The 20,777-nt window shown below is 37.5% G+C and overlaps 1 protein-coding gene and 1 non-coding gene across 4 annotated transcripts in view; both read left to right on the top strand.

Moving 5' to 3' along the window:
* MEIS1 (Meis homeobox 1) overlaps window positions 1-20,777 on the top strand; it is a 167,428-nt gene that overhangs the window by 37,449 nt on the left and 109,202 nt on the right. The gene's annotated exons all lie outside the window — the stretch shown is intronic.
* LOC132537935 (small nucleolar RNA SNORD56) lies at window positions 4,029-4,090 on the top strand. Its single transcript, XR_009549340.1, has one exon. It is a non-coding gene; the product is annotated as a small nucleolar RNA SNORD56 (small nucleolar RNA).

The raw sequence follows: 20,777 nt of genomic DNA, 5'->3' as shown, positions 1-20,777 counted from the left end.
ACTTAAATTTTGTTCAGGCACATGTATGTTATTTGGACTGGGGCAGGGTAACTTCTGCACACAGAATTTTAAACATTTGAAACATATTATTGCTCAGAGAGAAATTGCTGACTTCATCATAACTATCTGCCTAGTAAAAATGGAGCCTAGAATAGCAAACTGGTTCTGAGCTGTGGCAGAAACCGATGACCTCTGCCCTCTGACTTTTACTGGAAAATGATAGGCAGCATAAATTCAAGGGGCATTATTTCTTTCAAGTGTGTGTATGTATATATTGTGGGGTTTCTACTATATCAGTGCTATAGTTAAGGTGATGTCAGCGCTTTTAATATGAGGCCCTGTTTTTCAGAATACAACTTACACTGTAAGTTTTCAAAAATGTATAAATGAAATCTAAAATTCTTTCTCCTGTAAATTTCTTTCTGTAGTCCAAAATTGCTACATGGGGCCATATTCCAGTGTTTTGTTTATTTGTTATCTTTTCTTTTTCATTTCTTGCTTTTTAGAAAATATATCATCCTATGTGTGAACAGAAAGGTAGTTTAGCTGCTTTCATCGCTCACAAACTGCTAAAATACACTTGAGTGTGAAATTGTAGCATAAATTTTCTCAAACATAATATGATAAAAGGATTTTCAAGGTACAAACAACCCCTCCTACTTCTTCCCCTCTGATATTGCCTATTAAGGAGGTTGTTTGCTTCTTTTTCCTTCAACAAATGTTCTCCTAAGGCCAATTCAAGAAAAAAAAATCTCATTATAACCAGGAGCACTATGTCCTTGTCATTACTAAGATTCTCTACTTATATAGCTATATAAATATATAATATATATTATATATTTATATACAATATTATATATATAATATATAGCTATATAAATATATATATATATTTACTTATTATATATGAGAGTTTCCAATGAGGCAGTGTAGAGACAGCAAGAGAAGGAGAGAGGGAGGGAAGGCTAGATGGAGGAAGAAGGGGGGGGAGAGAGAGATAGATGATAGATAAATAGGTAGATAGGTAGATAGATAGATAATGATAGGTAGGTAGATAGATAGATAGATAGATAGATAGATAGATAGATAGATAGACAGATAATGTCTGGAGTACCACACCAGCACATGTAACACTAGAGATTGAAGGGGGGATCTCTGGGATGAGAGTTCAGTGCTATAAATTGAATTATTTTCCCAATTGGTCATTTTTTTCCACATAAGATCATAAACTAAGCTACTAAAACATTTTCACATAAATTATCTAATCTAAATAATCTCAGCTGAACTTGTCTAAAATAGTCCAGAGTGGTAAATAAAGAAGGTGTAGCACTGCTTGATAGATGAGAAAAATAAGGTGGAGAGGAGTGGAGTGACTGGTTGAGATCCTGGTGCAGAGTCAGACAAACTTTTAGTTTCATAATTATTTGTATAAATTTATTCACACCATCTTCTCTTTTTTGGCTCTCCACCAAATAACTGAAGTCCTTTGCTTCTTCTGGAATGACATAGGTAGAAGCTTTCTTTGCTGCCCCTGTACCAGCTTGATAGCACACACAGTGGGTGTCACACTTCCAGTCTTACCTGTCCTTATCTTCCATATGGGTTCTCTTTCACACTGTGATTTATTCCTTACAAAATGCAGGGGGATGCCTATAAATAAGTGTTTCTGCAACAACTTATGTGCATTTCCATGCCAACTATGACCCTTCTAAACATGTTTTTATCTCCGAGACCTGTGGAGCTGGGTCTTTGGATTAACTGTGCACAGTGACTTTTCCATGTTTTCCCTAACTGCCTGTTCCGGCAGCATGGATGTGTAAGCTGTGCCAGCATTTGGCCCGTAGTACATGTCCTAAATAGTTATTTACACAGTTTGAGTCCATTTTAGTCAACTGGGTAAATAACAGCTCTCTTCAAAAGATTTATAAATCCATAAATATGTCTTTATACATACCCAATAGACAGAAATAACTCAGCCTGTCAAAAACATACCCGAAGAGGTGTTTCCCCCACCAACAGGAGTAATACATATTTTAAAACTTTCTCTACTGTAATAGTTGTACTGCATTTCTTTTCTTCCTAAGTCCATTTCAGTTTTTACCACTTCATTATGGTACCTGTGATTAAAAAAAAAAAGGAAGTCGGGAGTCGGGCCGTAGCACAGCGGGTTAAGCGCAGGTGGCACAAAGCACAAGGACTGGCATAAGGATCCCGGTTCGAGCCCCGGCTCCCCACCTGCAGGGGAGTCGCTTCACAGGCGGTGAAGCAGGTCTGCAGGTGTCTATCTTTCTCTCCTCCTCTCTGTCTTCCCCTCCTCTCTCCATTTTCTCTCTGTCCTATCCAGCAATGACAACAACAATAATAACTACAACAATAATACAACAAGGGCAACAAAGAGAATAAATAAATAAAATAAAAAAAGGAAGTCACATAGGCTTTGGTCCTCTTTAAATAGCCTTATATCTTCACAATATAGGCATTTATAGGCTCCATCTCAACTAGATGCTGTTATTTTGGAATTTTTTAAGTAAACAAAATAAAGATGCACCATCCACAAAAATCTTCAATATTCTGGCATATTTCAAAATATTGTAACACTTCCTAGAGTTCCAGAAATTGGGGGGCTTTTGAGTGACTGTTATTTTGCTGAGTTAAAAACTTTTGTAATAGAATACTTTAGTCCAAGGTTTATACCTATGCATAAAAGTGTACAAAATGTAATCGTGTACAGTTATAAAAGAATATAAGTAATGCAGGTAGTTAAAATATTATTATTCTACTTCAGGGATATAATGTTTGCTCATGATTTACATAATGTACCTTTATTTCAACTCAAATTATTTATCATGGAAACTATTTCTAGGGCATCTACTTCCATTTAATATTAAATGTTGTGACCTCTTGCCAGAAATTGATTCCTTAACAGTTAAGATCTTTTAAACTGCTATATAAAAGAAAGGCCTAGCACTGTATTTGGTTTAAGGGTCTGTTACTGTTGTTACAACATTGGTTTTTGTTTACTTTTTAACTTCCTCAAACCACTTCCAAAGATACTAGACTTGACCCCTTATTTTGTATCTATCAATTAGTTAGTTGTTTTCAAGTGTCAGAAGAGAAAAAAAAACAAAAACACTAGAACTCCTTGAAGGGTGAGTAATTGTCAAAGGAAGCCTTCAGATCATGGTCTTTGGCTTCTGTAACTGTGTTAAGTTAGGGTCTTCAGGAATCTCATAAAATAAGCTACATAGTGACAGATGCTTGGTGTGTGTGTGTGTGTGTGTGTGTGTGTGTGTGTGTGTGTGTCCCACCTGCTGTAGCTACCTCACTGACCGTAGTCAGGTTCTACCCTAGGAACTGTGTAACTTGCAGCAGGAGAACACAAAACAAATCTGGTGTGTTTTTCTCACCAGATGTGTGCTCCTTCCTAGGAAGACTATGAATCACTCTCACTCATAAGTGATTTTAGTTGTGACTGACTACATCTGAAGTTTGGATTTACTTATTTTGTTTTATAGATAAGGGAGATCAATGAATAGAAATAATTACAGAATAAAAGAATATATATATATATATATCAAGGCTGTCAGTCAGTGAAGGTATATGCCTTATTTAGTAACTGAACTTATAAAAGGAAGTTCAGAAAGACTTTACAAAGTCACATTCTTGGTAGTCAAGTCAGGGCTTGAGTCCACATAGTCTTAAGTCTAGAACCCAAACTCCTTAACAACTTGCCATATTTGATAGAGTGCTTTAGTGTGGCTTGACATGGGAAAATGATTCATCCGATGAGCATTTAGCAGTTTGATGATTCTTTCCCCAGTGTCTTCCTTGGACTTGGTGTTGGACTCTATACTGGTGACAAAACTAGAATTAAAATAGAGTTGGTATAACCTCAGAGGGGATACACTGTGCTGAAGAGTGAAAATATAATTTCATCTGCTGAGTAGAATGATAATTGAAATATTTACAGGGGAAATTGATGACTAATATAATTAATTTGTGTTAAAAATCTACACCACTTTTGGCTTCTACAATGATGTCAGAATTTTTCATCAACAGCAGTTGAGGGTTGATACTTGGGTCTGAGTGAAGCAGAAACAAAAAAAAAAAAAAGAAAAGAAAAGAAAAAGAAAAAAATCTACCCCCATTCCACTCATTCAAAGAAATATTGAATTGAAAATAGCATGGAAAACAAATAAGGACATTTATCTTGCAGAACATTTCCCAATTAAAGCTCATTTTCCTCATTTCTTAGAGGAACGAAGAAAGTATTATCACTACATTGAAATCTGATGTGAAACATTTCATTCCTAGAGGATTTCAATGATCACTGGAAATTCTAAAAACCACTTATGAACTTTTCTTCTGGGGGCAGAACTCAGATTAACAATAGTATCTTTGCTCCCACTTAAAAAATGGAAAAGAAGAACAGCATGTTTCCTTAAAGTGGAACAATTGGAAAGCTCTGCTGTTTCTTTATAATAATGTATCAATAGTTCCAGTACCACCCACTGACCCATCCCCCTCCATGACAGCTTTTGTATGAGTTCAGGCAACCTATAGGCAGAAGGCAATTCCATTTATTATTGAAGGAAATCTCAAGGCAGTTGTTTGAGACCTGGGAAGCCAGCAGGCAGAGCTGGATGAGAGGGGGTGGGGAAGGGCCACATTATGTTCCAGATGACTGAGCAACGATTTATATTCCAGCTCGCCTTTTACATGAAGAAGAAAAGTAATAACAGCCCAAACCCAGGCATTTGAAGCAGTCAGCTGTCTGATGAATAATGGGATAGGTGGGAAGGCGCTCTCTGATTGGATGTCTTAATGAGCACATTTCGCACAGAGTTTGGGCTGCAGTTCCCCTTGACCTTTGCCCTTTATTGACCAAACTGACACTTCATTTTTCACATACTTCCAATTATGGCTCAGCTTAAGTATTGCCCTCCCTCCCTTATTTCTTTCCTATGGACAACTTGAGAGTGGTTGAGGCCACAGAAGATATTTTAATTTGAAAAACTACCTTTGCAACTCAGGGATAGGCTATAATCTGTAATCTGTAGATTTTCAGATGAAAACAAAAAGTTAATGCTACTTTGTTCAGAAACAGTTTCTTCTTTAAAAGCAAATCCCTACAGATTTTGAATGCAAAATGTTTGTGATAACCCTAGGACATGGAAAATGGTGAAAAAAAATTTTTTTTTCTTTTTCCACTTCATTTGTGTGTTGGTCAGAGGGACCTGATCTACATTGACACATACTTCTTAAGCTTTGTACTTTTGCAGGAACTTTGTGTATTTCAGTGCAATGCATTTTAATTAATACATGTTGGGGAGAAAAGTAAAAGATAACTAACCACAGGCCTAAACCTTTAGGCCTTCTAGTCTTTCTTTAGCTATATTTCATGTTGGACTGCAAATTGAAGCGTGGACTTTTAAGGTAGTGGCAGGCAGAATAGGAAAATGATTTCCTAGTGGGAAAAGTAGGGTGTATGAGAGAAAGAGGAAGTTATTGTACTTCACAAATCGCTGTTATCAAATGACCCACATTATGAATTCATCAAGCATGTTGCATTAGAGGTATAGACAGAGAATTGTTTTCCCAGGATCAGCCCTCCTCTATGTACCTTCCCTTTTATTGATTCATCACATGTGATTGTTTTCTGTTCTCTATTTTCTTGACTTTCAGCATCATGAAAGAATGTCAGATTAAAACTAAGAAAAATAACTTTATGATCTGAAAGTAGTAATTTGGATTATTTAGCATGAACTTGGGCATAAGTGTTTTCACACAGTGTGTGTCTTCTAACTGTTAAACAATATGACCAGTAAACTAGGGGCCATTGTTTTCTTTCTTAACTATTAAAAATTCATTTGAAATTATTTATTCCCAAAATAGATTTTCCTCTAACACAGAAGTTTATTTGTCTCTACAGTGGATGAAGTGTTACCTACTTTATTATGTAGCCCTCTGGCATATCCATGACTTACTTTTACTAGAATATGGTAATAAAAGAATATATAAAAAGGCAGACAAAGGTTCTGTCTTTTTCTATAAGGTGACCTCTGTTACCAAGTAACTGCTTTACTTATGAGCTTATTAAAAACTCAAAAAAATGAGCTTTTCATACTTCATAGGCATTGATGTGAAAATGAGCTGTCCTGTGAGTAGTTTTCTTGATCATTTTTAGAACAATTGATTAGCCAAAGAGCTCCTGTCATTAGTTGACATTGACTGATAGCAATTTGTCACAAGCTCTGAAGGTCAGCTAGACGGCTGGAGTTTCAGCCTGTCTTTGATTGACCTTTACTGATTCCATCCTCATGTGATTGGGTTCGAATAGGTCTGGCCCTCGATTGGAAAAGACAGGGCATTAGTCAACAAGGTTATTTCTTGTATTTTCTGTTGTTTGTTCTTTTTTTTTTTATTTATGTGTGAACTCAGGATCTGGATATTTTATAAAATGTTGTACTCTTTTTTTTTTTTTTTTAATTTAAAAGGTGTGATACTTCTTAAGTAGAGACTTAGGCCAAAAGTCCTTTTTCTCTTTGGCTTGTAATGTTACTGTGAACTCTACATGTGATAATAGACTTCGCTGATGACATTTACTGTTGTTCTCTGTGAAGTACCAGGATTTTGTTGCCTATGATAGACTGGATATTTGTTGTGACTGGTATTTCTTAAGAAATACAAATTCAGGGAGTCAGGAGGTAGCACAGCGGGTTCAGTGTAAGTGTTGTAAAGTGTAAGGACCAGCGTGAGGATCCGGGTTTGAGCTCCTGACTCCCCACTTGCAGGGGAGTAGCTTCACAGGCAGTGAAGCGGGTCTGCAGGTGTCTATCTTTCTTGCCCCCTCTCTGTCTCCCCCTCCTCTCTCCATTTTTCTCTGTCCTATCCAACAACGATGACATCAATAACAACAACAACAACAACAATAACTACAACAATATAAAACAAGGGAAACAAAGGGAATAAATAAATAAATAAATAGTTAAAAAAAGAAAAGAATAAATTCAGTATGACTTATGGAACTTTTGAAGTGATACACTATTTCTTTGACATTTTTTTTTAGAATTAATTACATTGCTTTGTCAAGCCTTCATATAATAGTTTTCAATAAAAGAGTGGTAAACAATTATATGAATAATAGTGTCATGTTAATTTGTCATTTAGCCCTGCAGCCTGATGATATGAAAACTTTTTATTCTATTTTCTTTTTTAAGATTATTTTTATTTCATTGTGGGACAGAGAGAAATTTAGAGGGGAGGGGAAGGTAGTAAGGGAGAAACATACATGCTGCACCGCTTTACTATGGAGCTCCACCCCTGCTTATGGGGGCTAGGGGCTTGAACCCTAGTCTTTAAACATTGTAACACATACACTCAAACAGGTGCCTTACCACCTGAGACTGACATGAAAGCTTCTTCAAAAGGTTTCTTCTTTCTTGGTTTTACTCTGGTTTACTATACATTAGGAAAAGGTTACTTGGCTGTAACAACATTAACATTTTAGCAAGAATGGAATATATTTTCTATTATAGTGGACCTGGAATTTAGCTGTTCTTAATTCTCAGGTCTTTCCAAAACTGTAAGGTATTTTGCCAAAAATGCATCACATATCAAAGAATATATTCCACATTCATATCAGTGACATGCATTTTATTGTCTTACATAAATCATAAAAACAGTCCAAAATTTTTAAAAAACAGATTATAATGCTTAATTATTTAATTGATCTTCTAATAATACATTTCTTTTCTTGTATTATTTTATACTTTTTTCTTCTCTTGATTCTTTGTTAAGTTTTAAATTATAAACAAATCTTTTTATTTTTTCTTTTTCTTTTTTCTTTTTGCCTCCAGGGTTATTGCTGGGGCTCAGTGCCTGCACCATGAATCCACTGCTCCTGGAGGCCATTTTTTCCCCTTTTGTTGCCCTTGTTGTGGTTATTATTATTATTGTTGTTGTTGTTGTTGTGTCATTCGTTGTTGGATAGGACAGAGAGAAATGGAGAGAGGAGGGGAAGACAGAGAGGGGGAGAGAAAGATAGACACCTGCAGACCTGCTTCACTGCCTGTGAAGCGACTTCTCTGCAGGTGGGGAGCTGGGGGCTGGAACCTAGATCATTTTGCTGGTCCTTGCATTTTGCGCCACGTTCTCTTAACCCCCTGCGCTACCGCCCAAACCCCAATTATAAGCAAATCTTGGTTTTCAGATTAACCTTCAAGGCAATCCAGAGCCACCCTAGTACAGCTTAAACTGTTTTTTCATTTTCTACCTGAAAATATAATTGAGGGGTGAATCTATTGTCCTGGGTGGTGAATGGTGTCATTTTAACAAGGCAGAAGTTAGGGAGTTAATTTTAGGAAAGCATTTGCTTAATATATCCCAAGTATTAAAAAGAGTTCAGAGTTGTAATCAATCTTACAGGTGCATAAAAATATTATCATGGATTATATTTGTTTGTATGTGTGTGTGGGAAGGGGGAGGGATGTAAATTACTACACTCTAGTCTAGTCAAAAGTGGATTAACTACTTCATGTATGGCAAGTACTTTGTGTGAGTGTGTAAAAAAAAAAGACAGAGTACTAGTATTTGCCCTCAGGATATTTATGTCTACTGCCAAGAGTCTTCAACATATATAAGTGACAAGTTCACTAAATATGAATATTCTTAGGGTACTGTGAGTGTATTTCTTTTGACAACATGTCAATGACCCAGGCACTGTGAACTCCATGGTTAGGGCTGTTGACTAAAACACAAAGTGGTGGTATGTGGCCTCATCATCTTTACCCCAGTCCTCTGCCTGCCCTAGAGTTTCAGCATCTAGGGGACTGGTAGGAGGCCAGCTTTGATCGATAGCCCATTCCTGTGAGCTTGATTCCATCCTCCCATATTACTATGCACCCACTAGGGCCTCTGCTCCTTAATCCACAGGGGTCATCATTGTTTTCCTCACCATTAGTCACCTGGTGCTGACTTACATTGATCTTCTTCAGGGAACCATGATATTTTAGGGCAGGGAAGGGATCCCTTTGGTGAAGTCAATGTATACCTTGTTAGTTTAATGCATAAAATGAAATACCATGTACAAAAAACAAGGGAACCTATACTGAAACACAACTATCAAATTAAAAGACAAACTGTGACACAGTGATAGAACTGCTTTGTTAAATATCCATGCAATATTTATTGTTTAATATTCTCTGTTAATGCTACTAGCTGCCAATTCTTTTAAAATACTGAGAAAGTGAATGATGTTTTAAGATTTTGGTAATGCCTGTATTATGGTATGTAAATATAATTAGCTTTGACCACAAAGTCTCTGGTCTGTTAATATTTCTGTGGTCTATTATTTGCCAAGATATGCGCTTGAAAGCAATACTTATTTCAGTGGGAGGTTAGTGAGAATAAAATATAATCCCTCCTTCCAATTATTTGATTTTTTTTTGAGTTTTAATCATGAATGTCCTAGGTGGAGATAGGGTCTTCATAGCTGAGTTAAAACAACTTTAAATTTAAGTGCCATCTGAAGACAGTATTTAGTGAACCCCCAGATTAAAGGAAATTCTTTTTTTTCAATTTAGTCTTGCTATCTTCTTTCTTTTCCTTTCTCATATATTGAAATGGATTGGCCTCCCCAGGATGCTGCCTAGGAAGAAACTATGTTTTCTACATCTTCCTATCTCCTGTGCCCAACATAGTTATATGGGCACACAGCCATTGATGGATAATTATTTATTAAAGAGGATTGGGAACCCTCTCATGCTTTCAAATTGTGATTGCACAATATTCCCTTAGGAGTCATTTCTTCTGGGTGCCAGATGGCTAATCTTCCTTAGCAATCTCTATAAAATGTAAATAGATACTAAGGTCTCACCTGTTCTGAGTCTCAGAGATGCTTTTTGATGGGGCACTCAAGAATAGACTCAGAATTTGGTGGTAGATATGTTTGGAGATATACCTTAAACCATGCCACCCTCATAGTTGCCTGTCCTACCTACTCCTACCTTTTTATTCCATTCTTTGACTCTATACAGGCTTCTATAGATGCTGGATAGAGATTGGCAGTAATACTTTAGTATCTTTAGAGATTTTAGGATGGAGATGAGGATGAATTCTGAAACAGGATCCTTTATTAGGGGTAGTTGTATCACCCTGACAGGAGGATGCTTTATGTTGTGTCATTTCTAGCAACAGATATGATTTATCCCTGGAAGGTGATATTTAGCTGTATTCCTGAATCATTCTCTCTCTCTCTCTCTCTTTCTCTTTCTCTCTCTCTCATTCTTTTGCTCTCCCTCTCTCCCTTCCTCCCTCCCTCTCATGATGTTAGCACTAATTAAGTATAGTGGTAGAGGTTTTGGCTGTTGGCCTAGCAAAAGCTAACCCAAACAGTAAATTTATGCCAAGCATTTTCCTTAAAAAGAGGTAGGTGTTTTCTACCTCTTACATTGATTGGTCCCAGAAGTATAGTTGGTAAGTTGGGTTTTGCTCAAGTGTCTGGCTTTGTGGATTAGTTCAGTCTTGCAGATAATTTTCCGTAATTACTTAACCTAAACACATTCTGTTTGATTAGTACAATTAGCCCTGGCTTACCCCATTTACCAATATCACCTCATATGTATTCTTTCCAAAGTGTAGTTGATCACATTTTTTGATAGAAGGAGAGATGCAGAATTTCCTTTTACTTAGTTCCCTGCCAGGAGGTGAGGAAATTGTTTTCACTTAGAAAATCTACACCTTTCTTTAGAAAAGTTTGAAGAATATATTTTTGGAAGATCAGAGATATCTTACATGATAGAGCATATGTCTTGCATGTAAGGCTCTGGAATCAAGCCCTAACACCACATGAGAGTGCCAAGAATGGCACCAGCAGAGCTCCACAGGATAGTGGACCTATGCTTTGCTATTTCTTCTCCTCTCTTCTCCTCTCCTCTCTTCTCCTCTCCTCTCCTCTCCTCTCCTCTCCTCTCCTCTCCTCTCCTCTCCTCTCCTCTCTTCTCTCTCTCTCTTTTTCTCTCTCTCTCTCTCTCTGATAAAAGGAATTATAAGTATAATAATCCAGGGAGGCCACTCAGTGGTGACATTTAATACTGCAAGATCCTGGGTTCATTCCCCAGTGCTGCATTAAAAAAAAGCTAAATAAAATAAAACCATGTATTATTTTAAAAATATTTATTATGAGATAATAGCAAAAAGGAGTGAAATTAGTAAGAGATCAGAGCACAGTTTAGCTCTCTCTCTCTCTTTTATTGATACCAGGGTTATTTCTGGGGCTCAGTACCTGAAGTACTCCTTTCTTCCTTTTTCTTTGATAGAGGATGAAAAACAAAAAGGGAGGGGAGGAAAGAGGGAGGGAGGGAGAGAGAGAGAGAGAGAGAGAGAGAAGAGGCACCTATAACACTGCTTCACAACGCATGAAACTACCCTCCTATTATTACAGGTGGGGACTGGGGACTTAAAGCTGAGTTCTAATGATAAAATCATACATTTAAATATATATATATATATATATATATATATATATATATATATATATATATGAAATAAATATTGACAAGACCATAGGATAAGAGGGGTATAATTCCACATAATTTCCACAACCAGAACTCTCTATCACATATCACCTCCCCCCAACCCTTGAAAGCTTTCCTATTCTAAAGCCCTCTGGGAATATGGACCCAGAATCATTATGGGGTGCAGAAGGTGGAAGGTCTGGCTTCTATAATTGCTTCCCCGCTCAACATGGGCATTAGGAGGTTGATCCATACTCCCAGACTTTCTTTCTCTTTCCCTAGTGGGGGAGGGGCCTGGGGAGGTGGGGCCCCAGGACATATTGGTGGGGTTGTTTGCTCAGGGAAGTTAGGTTGGCATCATAGTATCATCTGGAGCCTGGTGACTGAAAAAGAGTTAAGATATAAAGCAGAACAAATTGTTGATTAATTATTAAATCTAAAGGCCAGAATATTATAGATTAAGATTTGGGGTCTCCATTTTGGAAAAAGCTAGTAGGTCTATTTTTGGTATATTCCAAGGGGCCCATGACTTTACTAGTTTTTCCCTGAGTCTGATATCTAATATGCAGGTGATCTAAGACATTGTCTGGAGAGATGGTGTCATAGTTGGAAAAAAGACTAGGAAGCTGTTTCAGGGAAGAGAGTAGCTCCCAAATATGGGGAAAGTATATGGATATTGTTAGCTGTATACCCCATCAATTTGATCTGGGGCTCATTCAGCACAGGAGCCTGTGTAACCTCTGCATCCCTGCAGGTCTGAGCTCCCATTCTGTGATCACAGCTAGGAATATTACAGGCTGCACTAATTTCAGGACCCATCTTCCTCTAGTGGTAGAGTATGTTGTCCAGCCTCCCTTTGGAGAATGGAACAGTCCCTACCATTGTTGATCCATATTGAGGGCAAAGTCCTATAGGGGCCCACAAAGGGGTCCATTATGTTGGTCCTGGATGTGATGGTGATCTGGCTACGACATCTGTCACCCCAGATGATCGCCAGGGTTGATTCGGCTGATCTGGCTAGCTAGGCAGGTGTCCCCTTCCTCCCTCATGGCTCCATGTGCTTCGTCCCTCCCGACGCCGTGTGCCCAGTTGAAGATGACAGCCTTCCCTGAATAGAGACACACCAGCCTTAGGTGGAGGGTATATGAGTAGCTGCTCTCCTTTGCTAGAACCTCCAAACAAGCTCTCAAGGTCCATTATGTTCCTGATAGAAATAGCCAGTGACAGTGGAGAGAAGGATCTGTTAAAAGTCTAGGCCCATCATGTCTGTATTGGAATCCCAGGACTTTCTGACTAGGGTTCCAGATGTTAGCGTGGACTGGTAGTGACTAAAAGAGTCATCATTAAAGTATGCAGATCTCTTTTTGATGAATAATTGATGAGTGAATGTGAAAATATTGATCCTTCCAGTAGGTTTTTTTTTGCTAGATTACTAATATTTGATCAATTCTAACATTTAAAAAATATTATTTGTTTTAGTTTGAATCATTCTTTATATTTCCCTATTACAATGCACCTGTAACAACAGATATAGTTATTCCTGTGACACTCTTTGTACTGTGATAACTTAGGAGAAAAGGCTGCATTTTAATTCTAAAATGTATTTATTATTTTAAGAAAGAATTAACAAAATTACATAGTGTGTAATAGAATAAAACTAAGTATCTGAAGAAGTTGGAATGGAAGGAAAATAAACAAGATGCCTGTCATAGGGTGTTACAGAATGATGTGAATAAGTCACATGTAGTTGCTAGAAGTAGGCAGTAAGTTTGACACAGAACTTCCTAACATCCAAAACAACAGTGAGATACAACTAGTCACAGTTACAAAGAGACAGAAAGACAGAGACAGAGAGAAAGGGAGGTAGAGAGAAGACACTCCTGTTAATCTTTTCATGGGAACTTCAGTGAGATCTCCTAGACTGGCATCCTCAAAACCAGTAGGCACCTTTCATTCACCTCAGTTCCCAGCACATGCTGCAAATACAGTAAGTGTCTGATGAATGAATATTTGATTGCTTGATTTGACTAGTTGCCCAGATCCATATTCAGTCCTTTCTTACTTTAACACTTTACTATCCAAATCAGCCTTAATGTGCACCAAGCTATTGTTTACTTTATGAAACTATGAAACTTTTTCCCACTTTGATGTTTTCTTCTTCTGACCATTTTTTAAATTGATTTAATAATGATCAACAAAATCTTAGGATAAAAAGAGTACAATTCCACACAATTCCCACCACCAGAGTTCCAAATACCATCTCCTTCATTGGAAACTTTCCTATTCTTTATCCTTCTGGGTGAACTCTGAGTCCCTGTCAGTCTGAGCTCATATCTATGGTATCATCTGAGATGGCTCCAGTTATTATCCCTAAAACAGCATCAGTGGAGCCAGAAAGACTAAGATAGTTAAACTGAGATGGTTAAAAGTCTGGGGCCTAGGTGGGATGCCAGGTAGCAAGATTTAAATACTAAAGTATTTAAATGTAAAGTTCTGAAGCAATAAGGGTAAGAATGAAGGAACTGGTGTTTTGTGAATATTTCATTTACTGTATTCCAGCACCATAATATCACCTTAATGTGAAAGGGATAAATCCAGTGCAAATAAAGGGCATTTCATGGTATTGTTATGTTTAAGCTTATGAAAGGAATACTTCTAAAGACAGGAAAGGTAAAGACAGAAATAGTCACAGTTACTATATGAGTATTAACTGAATATGTGCCAGCCCAGTGTTAGATGTGAGAATTGAGAGAGGAAGAGGCAGTTCCTGGAATCAAGAAATTGACAGTCCTGAATGTGAGCTACCAGCAGTTAACATTTGGCAGCTTAAGTCTTTTATTGCATAGGTGCAGAGCAACTAGGAATTAGAGGGACTATAACCATATCCCATATCATGTCGACTTAGAGAAATGGAACCTAACTCACTAGCAAAGATGCAGCAACTGCCAGGATGAGATGCAGTTCCTGCCTGTCCTTCCATCAAAGACATCCTTAATCAATCACTGATCTCTCTCATTCAGTCTGAATGGAATCCAGTGTGGGTCCAGCCCACTCTAGTCATTCATGACCCTACTTCCCAGAGTTGATTTTAAAAGAAATCTCTCTCTCTCTCTCATTCTCCTGGGGTGGTAAATCTGAGTAGAAAACTTGGTATAAATAGAGAAGTACAAGGGTACGTGAGGCCAAGACATTAATTTATGAAATGAATGAAATAGAGTATGCCATTTTAAAGGCTTCATCCATACCCCAGCATAAACAGAGAATAGGGTATGGAAAAGAAGGAACTGGTGCATGAGGGGCTGTCACAGGGAGCAGACCATAAGGGATCATACATGTTGTCTTTCAGAGTTGGAAGTTTCTTTTTAAGGCAGAGAGGGAATGCTTAAAAATGTCTTGAATTGGGCTTTCAGATGTGATGAAAGAATTAATAGACATGAAGGAGAGGGAAATCATCACCAGTTATTCCAAATTGTTGAAGATATGGACTAAGGCAAAGGAGAAGGCTAGAGAGATCCAGTTTAGAGGGGGAGACTGAACCACATCAAGGGACCTCAAGTTGTGCCTGCCTGGGGTTGGGGAAGATAGGGGGCTAGTGAGATTTGGAGGGCCTGGGTGATGCTAAGGTTTCCAAACTGCTAACAAATGCACAGGTATTTTCTGGCATGCTCCTTGTCTTTAAGTGTGGTTTTCATCTCTCTAGAAATGAAGTCTGGGTAGTTGGTCATTGTTGACCATGGCTTCCTTCTCACACGGACTGAACAGAAGTTATCACTTTTCTCACCTCTTCCTGACTATGGCTCATAGAAGTCTAATTACCACATACATTCTCCCCCTATGTTTACTGGTATAGAAGGTATTTGATTTCTTGGGATCCAGGGACTGGGTAGAAAGGAAGAAGCCTGTCATGGGAGCTACCATGGGAATTTGGTGACTTATTTTATCAGTATCCTACTCTGAAAATGAGGTGACTTCCCTCTTCACTTGACAACTGTATAATGAATATTTCCTGTGTATTTATAAAGTACATGTTTTGTTTCATGGGTATTCAAAGATTCTTGATAGATTAATTTTTTTTTTTTTAGATTTATCTATTTATTTATACAAGAGAAAGAGAGGGAGAACCTAAAGCACTACACAACTCTGGCATATGGTTACACAGCCAGGACTGAACCTGGTACCTTTATCGCTTCAGGCATGTGTGTTCTACTAATACAGGACCTCCCTAGTTTCTGACAAATTCTATTTCTGGTGTGTTGCAACCTTTCCACTTCCCAGGATGTTAACTTTTTTTTTAAATATTTATTTTATTTATTTATTCCCTTTTGTTGCCCTTGTTGTTTTTTATTGTTGTAGTTATTATTGTTGTTGTCATTGTTGGATAGGACAGAGAGAAATGGAGAGAGGGAGGGGAAGACAGAGAGGAGGAGAGAAAGACAGACACCTGCAGACCTGCTTCACCGCCTGGGAAGCGACTCCCCTGCAGGTGGGGAACTTTTCTTTTTAGCTAGAATATTCAAATTTCCTAGCCAAGATTTCATAGACTATTGGATTGGAAACAGGATACATTGCGTCAGCTGATCGAACTTTGGTTACATTCAGTTTGTGTAAGAATTAAGGAATGAGGATAAGTTTCTATACTGATATAATACTTATTTAACTAAACATCATCATGTGATAATTAGAGCATAGTAATGGTAAAAGTTGTTTTTAAAAAGACGTAGTTCATGGAGTTGGGCGGTAGTGCAGCAGGTTAAGAGCACGTGGCACAAAGCACAAAGACCGGCTTAAGGATCCCAGTTCAAGCCCTCAGCTCTCCACATGCAGGGGAGTCACTTAACAGGAGGTGAAGCAGGTCTGCAGGTGTCTTTCATTCCCCCTCTCTGTCTTCCCTTCCTCTCTCCATTTCTTTCTGTCCTATCCAACAATGACATCAACAACAACAACAATAATAATAATAACTACAACAGTAATAAAACAAGGACAACAAAAGGGAATAAATAAATAAAAATAAATTAAATAAATTAAAAGTGAAAAAAGGTGAGGGGTATAGAATTATACCTCACTTATCTTATAATCTAATGAATCACTATTAAATCACTAATAAAATATGAAAAGTGAAATAAAATAGTATAGTTTTACTCTACACTTTAGAAAATGACTGTCTAGAAATTTCTTTTTAAATTTTCACAACCCCCCCGCCCCAGGATGTGGGATTGTGTATTTTTAGGACTGTCCTTTGCTTCAATTCCAGATGTCCTGATGCTATTGATAGGGAAGGAGTCATCTTTGGAAAATATTAATTGCTCTGCTAAATAATGAAATGCTAATAAAAATGTATAGCAATAAGTATAAGTATTACTTTTAGACTCCAACAATGTTCCTTAGGCTCATTTTTAAAAATAATTGAAGTAGAGACATAGATTTTCTTTCTGTGGGTCAGAATCATGGTCTTAGAAGTAACTATAGTCCTTAGATTTAATTTTCATATTGAAAATGGAGGTGATAGGTTTAGCATGTCTTACTTTGCAGCTGTAAAAGACTCTATTTTTAATCTGTAAGTCGAATGTGGCATGGAGCCATGTGCTACCCAGATCCAAATGCATAACTCCTGTTGCTATCACTGTGTTTCATGATAGACTGGAAAGAAGTATGTGGTCTTTATTCCAAATATCTATCTGACTCTTTAGACTTAAACATGCTGAACAAATCCTAGTACTTTTCAAGTTAAAATGAAGTGTTTTCTATGTAGCAACCATGCTGGCTTAAAGGAATAATTCAACAATTCCAAATAGACACACACACACAGAACCGTAGAATTGGTTTTCAGGCAGAGAATGGCAACTGGGCTCAGGAACCTGGCTGGCATGGCAAAGGACATGACTATACTTAGCCACACAAAATTGCCTTTAAATAGAAAAGATAGGAGGAGAAAACCTTTTCTATGGATGGAACTCTGCTCACAGGAGTATAGACATTATTGTTGGTGAGTAATTCTAAATGAGAGCCCTTTACTTCCTCACTCTTATTACCCAGTGGTGGGAATGACATGGCAATATGCATTCAGAACTGACAGATGTTTGCATCTATAAATAAATATACTCTAATCATAATTGTTACAACAGGATTGTTTGATTACCTGGCAATGGCCTTGTTCTGATAGCTTTTGTATCACCTGTTCTTTGGGAACATTTGACAGATCTCATGTTTATTACCCAATTGAGTGTCAGTGGCAATTGCAGCTAAAGATAAACAAAAATGCAAGTACTTGTTGACCTTGACTTTTTTCCACAAGATATTGAACTTGATGGCTCTATTGCTGTTGAGCTGATAAGGGTTATAAACAGTAGTTTAAGGGAAATGCTTTATTCCCAGAGGAAAATGCACTATTTTCTGTGGGAAATGGCAATAGACGTATATCTTTTGCCAGAGTTTCTTAATTCACCTTTATTTGGGTGTGGGAAAAGTGTATGGGGACAAACCTTTTACGGCTTTAATAGACATTTGCCTAAATTGTTATAACTTGTGAGTGGTTTGGTTAGCAGGTTGAGAACTATTTTAGAAGCCCATGATGTTTCTGATTTATGATATTTAGTAATATGATTTCTTCTGAAACTATCATGTTAATAAAATATTGTGCTTCAGAGGTGCAGATAATATAAAAGTGGAATAAGCTTACAGAACTAAACCATTCTTTCATATTTTAACTAAATACATAAAAATGTCATTGTGATTTCACTAGAGACAGAGAGAAAAAAACACATGGTGATTATTTACATGGGATACTACAAAAACGTGTATGGATGCATGCGGCAGTCAGCAATTTGGGCTGAGCATAGAGCCTCACAGATCTGAATCAAGAGACCCTGGGCTATTTAAGGAGCCTCAGATTTTTGGTACGGTAGAGAGCCACAGTGACCTGAACTGTTAGCTCTTAAAAAAAATCTTATTGCATTTTCCCTTTGAGGAGAGGTGCTTTGGCTCAGTGCCACTAGTTCCAACTTTTGCTCTTAAAATGCTGTTTTGATGCATAGTGTAGTGATGGCTGAATTGATTTCTGTGCATAAACGATGGCCTAGATTCTTGCCCTGTGGAAATCCATGGAATTAAGAACTGTAGGTTCCCGAGTGATAAGAGGTAAGCAGATGATTAGATATGCATGCAGGAAAAAAATTTAGTTGCTCATAGAATGTAAATAAGGATCTATATAATTTGCAAGTTTAATGTAAATGTAAGGCAGTAATACAACTAATAATTTAATGCTAATCTGTGAGAGTAAGTAATGTAATTCTAATCATTTCTTATTTGGTGTGTTTTTAGAGTTCTGAGCAAAAATGTACTGTGTTGAACTGTTTTCTTGGCTTTCCAGTATAAAAATCTGCTCTGCTAGCAATTCTATTACTTCTAAAAGCTCTAGGATTTCTCTCTGGGTAGAAGTTGGGGGGCAGTTAAAGAATTCAAAATGAAAGCCAAATTAAAAAATATATATATATATATTTACTTACGTTGAGTAGAGAAGAAAGAAATCAAGAGGGAAGGGGGAAGTAGAAAGAGAGAAAGAAGAACATCCTCAACACTACTTCACCACATATGAAGCTTTTCACCACTGCAGGTAGGTGGAGACTGGAGTCTTGAACTTGGGTCCTATTGCTTTATAACATGTGAGCTCTATCAGATGTGTCACTGCCTAGCCCCTGCCAGGATTTCATATAGAAAAGCTTGGAACACTGGACAATGGAGCATGCCCAATAGTTACCTAAGTTGAGATCTCACTTAACATGCCCTTTTAAGTAACTACTGGTATTATTTAATTGTACAGGATATATATTTTTCTAAAAATATTTAACCTCTTAATCTATTTCTCAAAGTATAGATTTCCTTACAAGGATATCTCAGGCAAGCTTTGGATACTAGTTTGTGAAAACAGGTCCTTTGGATGAAAGTTTTAAATATAAGTACAAAAAGTCAGACCAGTTAGGAATTTCATGCATCCTTTTGAAAAGGCAACAATAGCAGGATAGAAGAATTCCAGTCTCCCTAGTCTTCTTCTTTGCTAGGTCTCATTTCTTTACTTGTGAATTCTTTAGAGAATTACTGCTTGCTGACTTTTGCTTTTCTATAAAACTTATGTGAAGAACAGTGGAAATCTTAGCGATGACAGATGTCATTGCATATTATTATGATGTCTATTACTTGGTGAATGAAATTAGGAGGAAGAGTTAATTTCTGACATGGCTTATACCTTTCCCAGCAATGAAGAGACTGTAACCTAGAATCTTTGTTTAAAAAATAAAGGTAAAGAGAAGAAAAAAATAAAATAAAATAATGCTTCCTCAGGATTACTGGTGACTCTCTGGTTAATACATTTGAAATGAGCAGAGGCAAATATGTGCTGTGGGTGGCTGTGTCCCCTCCAGTTCAAGTTCCTTCAGGCTACATGAAGGGGCATATGTGAAGGGAGTTTTCTGCATCCCTCCTAATAGTCAGTGAAGGATGTGGCAAGGGCATGAATTGTTTGTAGCTGGCTCATGATCCTACTGCTAGGAAAGACTTCTGTGTTTATCTGCATTTTTTTCTGAGCACCAGTTTCTGTGCAGCCACCTCCCAGGCTGATTTGTGGGAACACTTTCTTTATGGTGGATGACGTGGCATTTCTTGTCACTTCCTCAAATTCCTTCCCGCTGCCTATCAGCACTGTGCTGGACTTATCTGAGTTGGGTTTCAGCCAGCCAGAGCTAATCCAGCTTCCTATTTCAGAGGAGCAGAATGACACTGCCATTTCTCAGTTTGTGACCTGGGGTGCTGAAGGGGAGAGGAGAGGGGCATAAGAGTTGCTGGGCATTGGTTTGAATTTTCAACTCTTATTACCTTGAGTTTTTTTTTTTCTCTCTACTTATATCATTGATGTTTCTCCATAAGTTTGTCGACATTATTTATTTTGATATGAAGTTGGTCCTGATTTTTTAAAGGGTAGCTTTTCTTAATTTTGCTTTTTTCCCCTTCCACTGAGGTCACTCCTGATAATTTTGGACTAGCAGAGGAAGTGTTATGAGTTGAAATTAGTGGGTAGGAGAGATAGTTATGCAAAAAGACTTTCAAGCCTGAGGCTCCAAAGTCTCAGGTTCAGTCCCCCATATGACTATAAGGCAGAGTTGAGCCGTGCTTTGGGAAAAAGGAGGGGGACAAAAAAGGGATGATTGAGATTAAAGGAGCAAAAATGTGTTTTTCCCCTAATCTGTTATTAAATAAATATTTTTGAGTACC

This window comes from Erinaceus europaeus, chromosome 3, assembly GCF_950295315.1.
Source record: "Erinaceus europaeus chromosome 3, mEriEur2.1, whole genome shotgun sequence".
Taxonomy (NCBI): domain Eukaryota; kingdom Metazoa; phylum Chordata; class Mammalia; order Eulipotyphla; family Erinaceidae; genus Erinaceus; species Erinaceus europaeus.
Note: the sequence above shows the minus strand (reverse complement) of the source record. Positions and strands in the feature narration are given on the sequence as shown.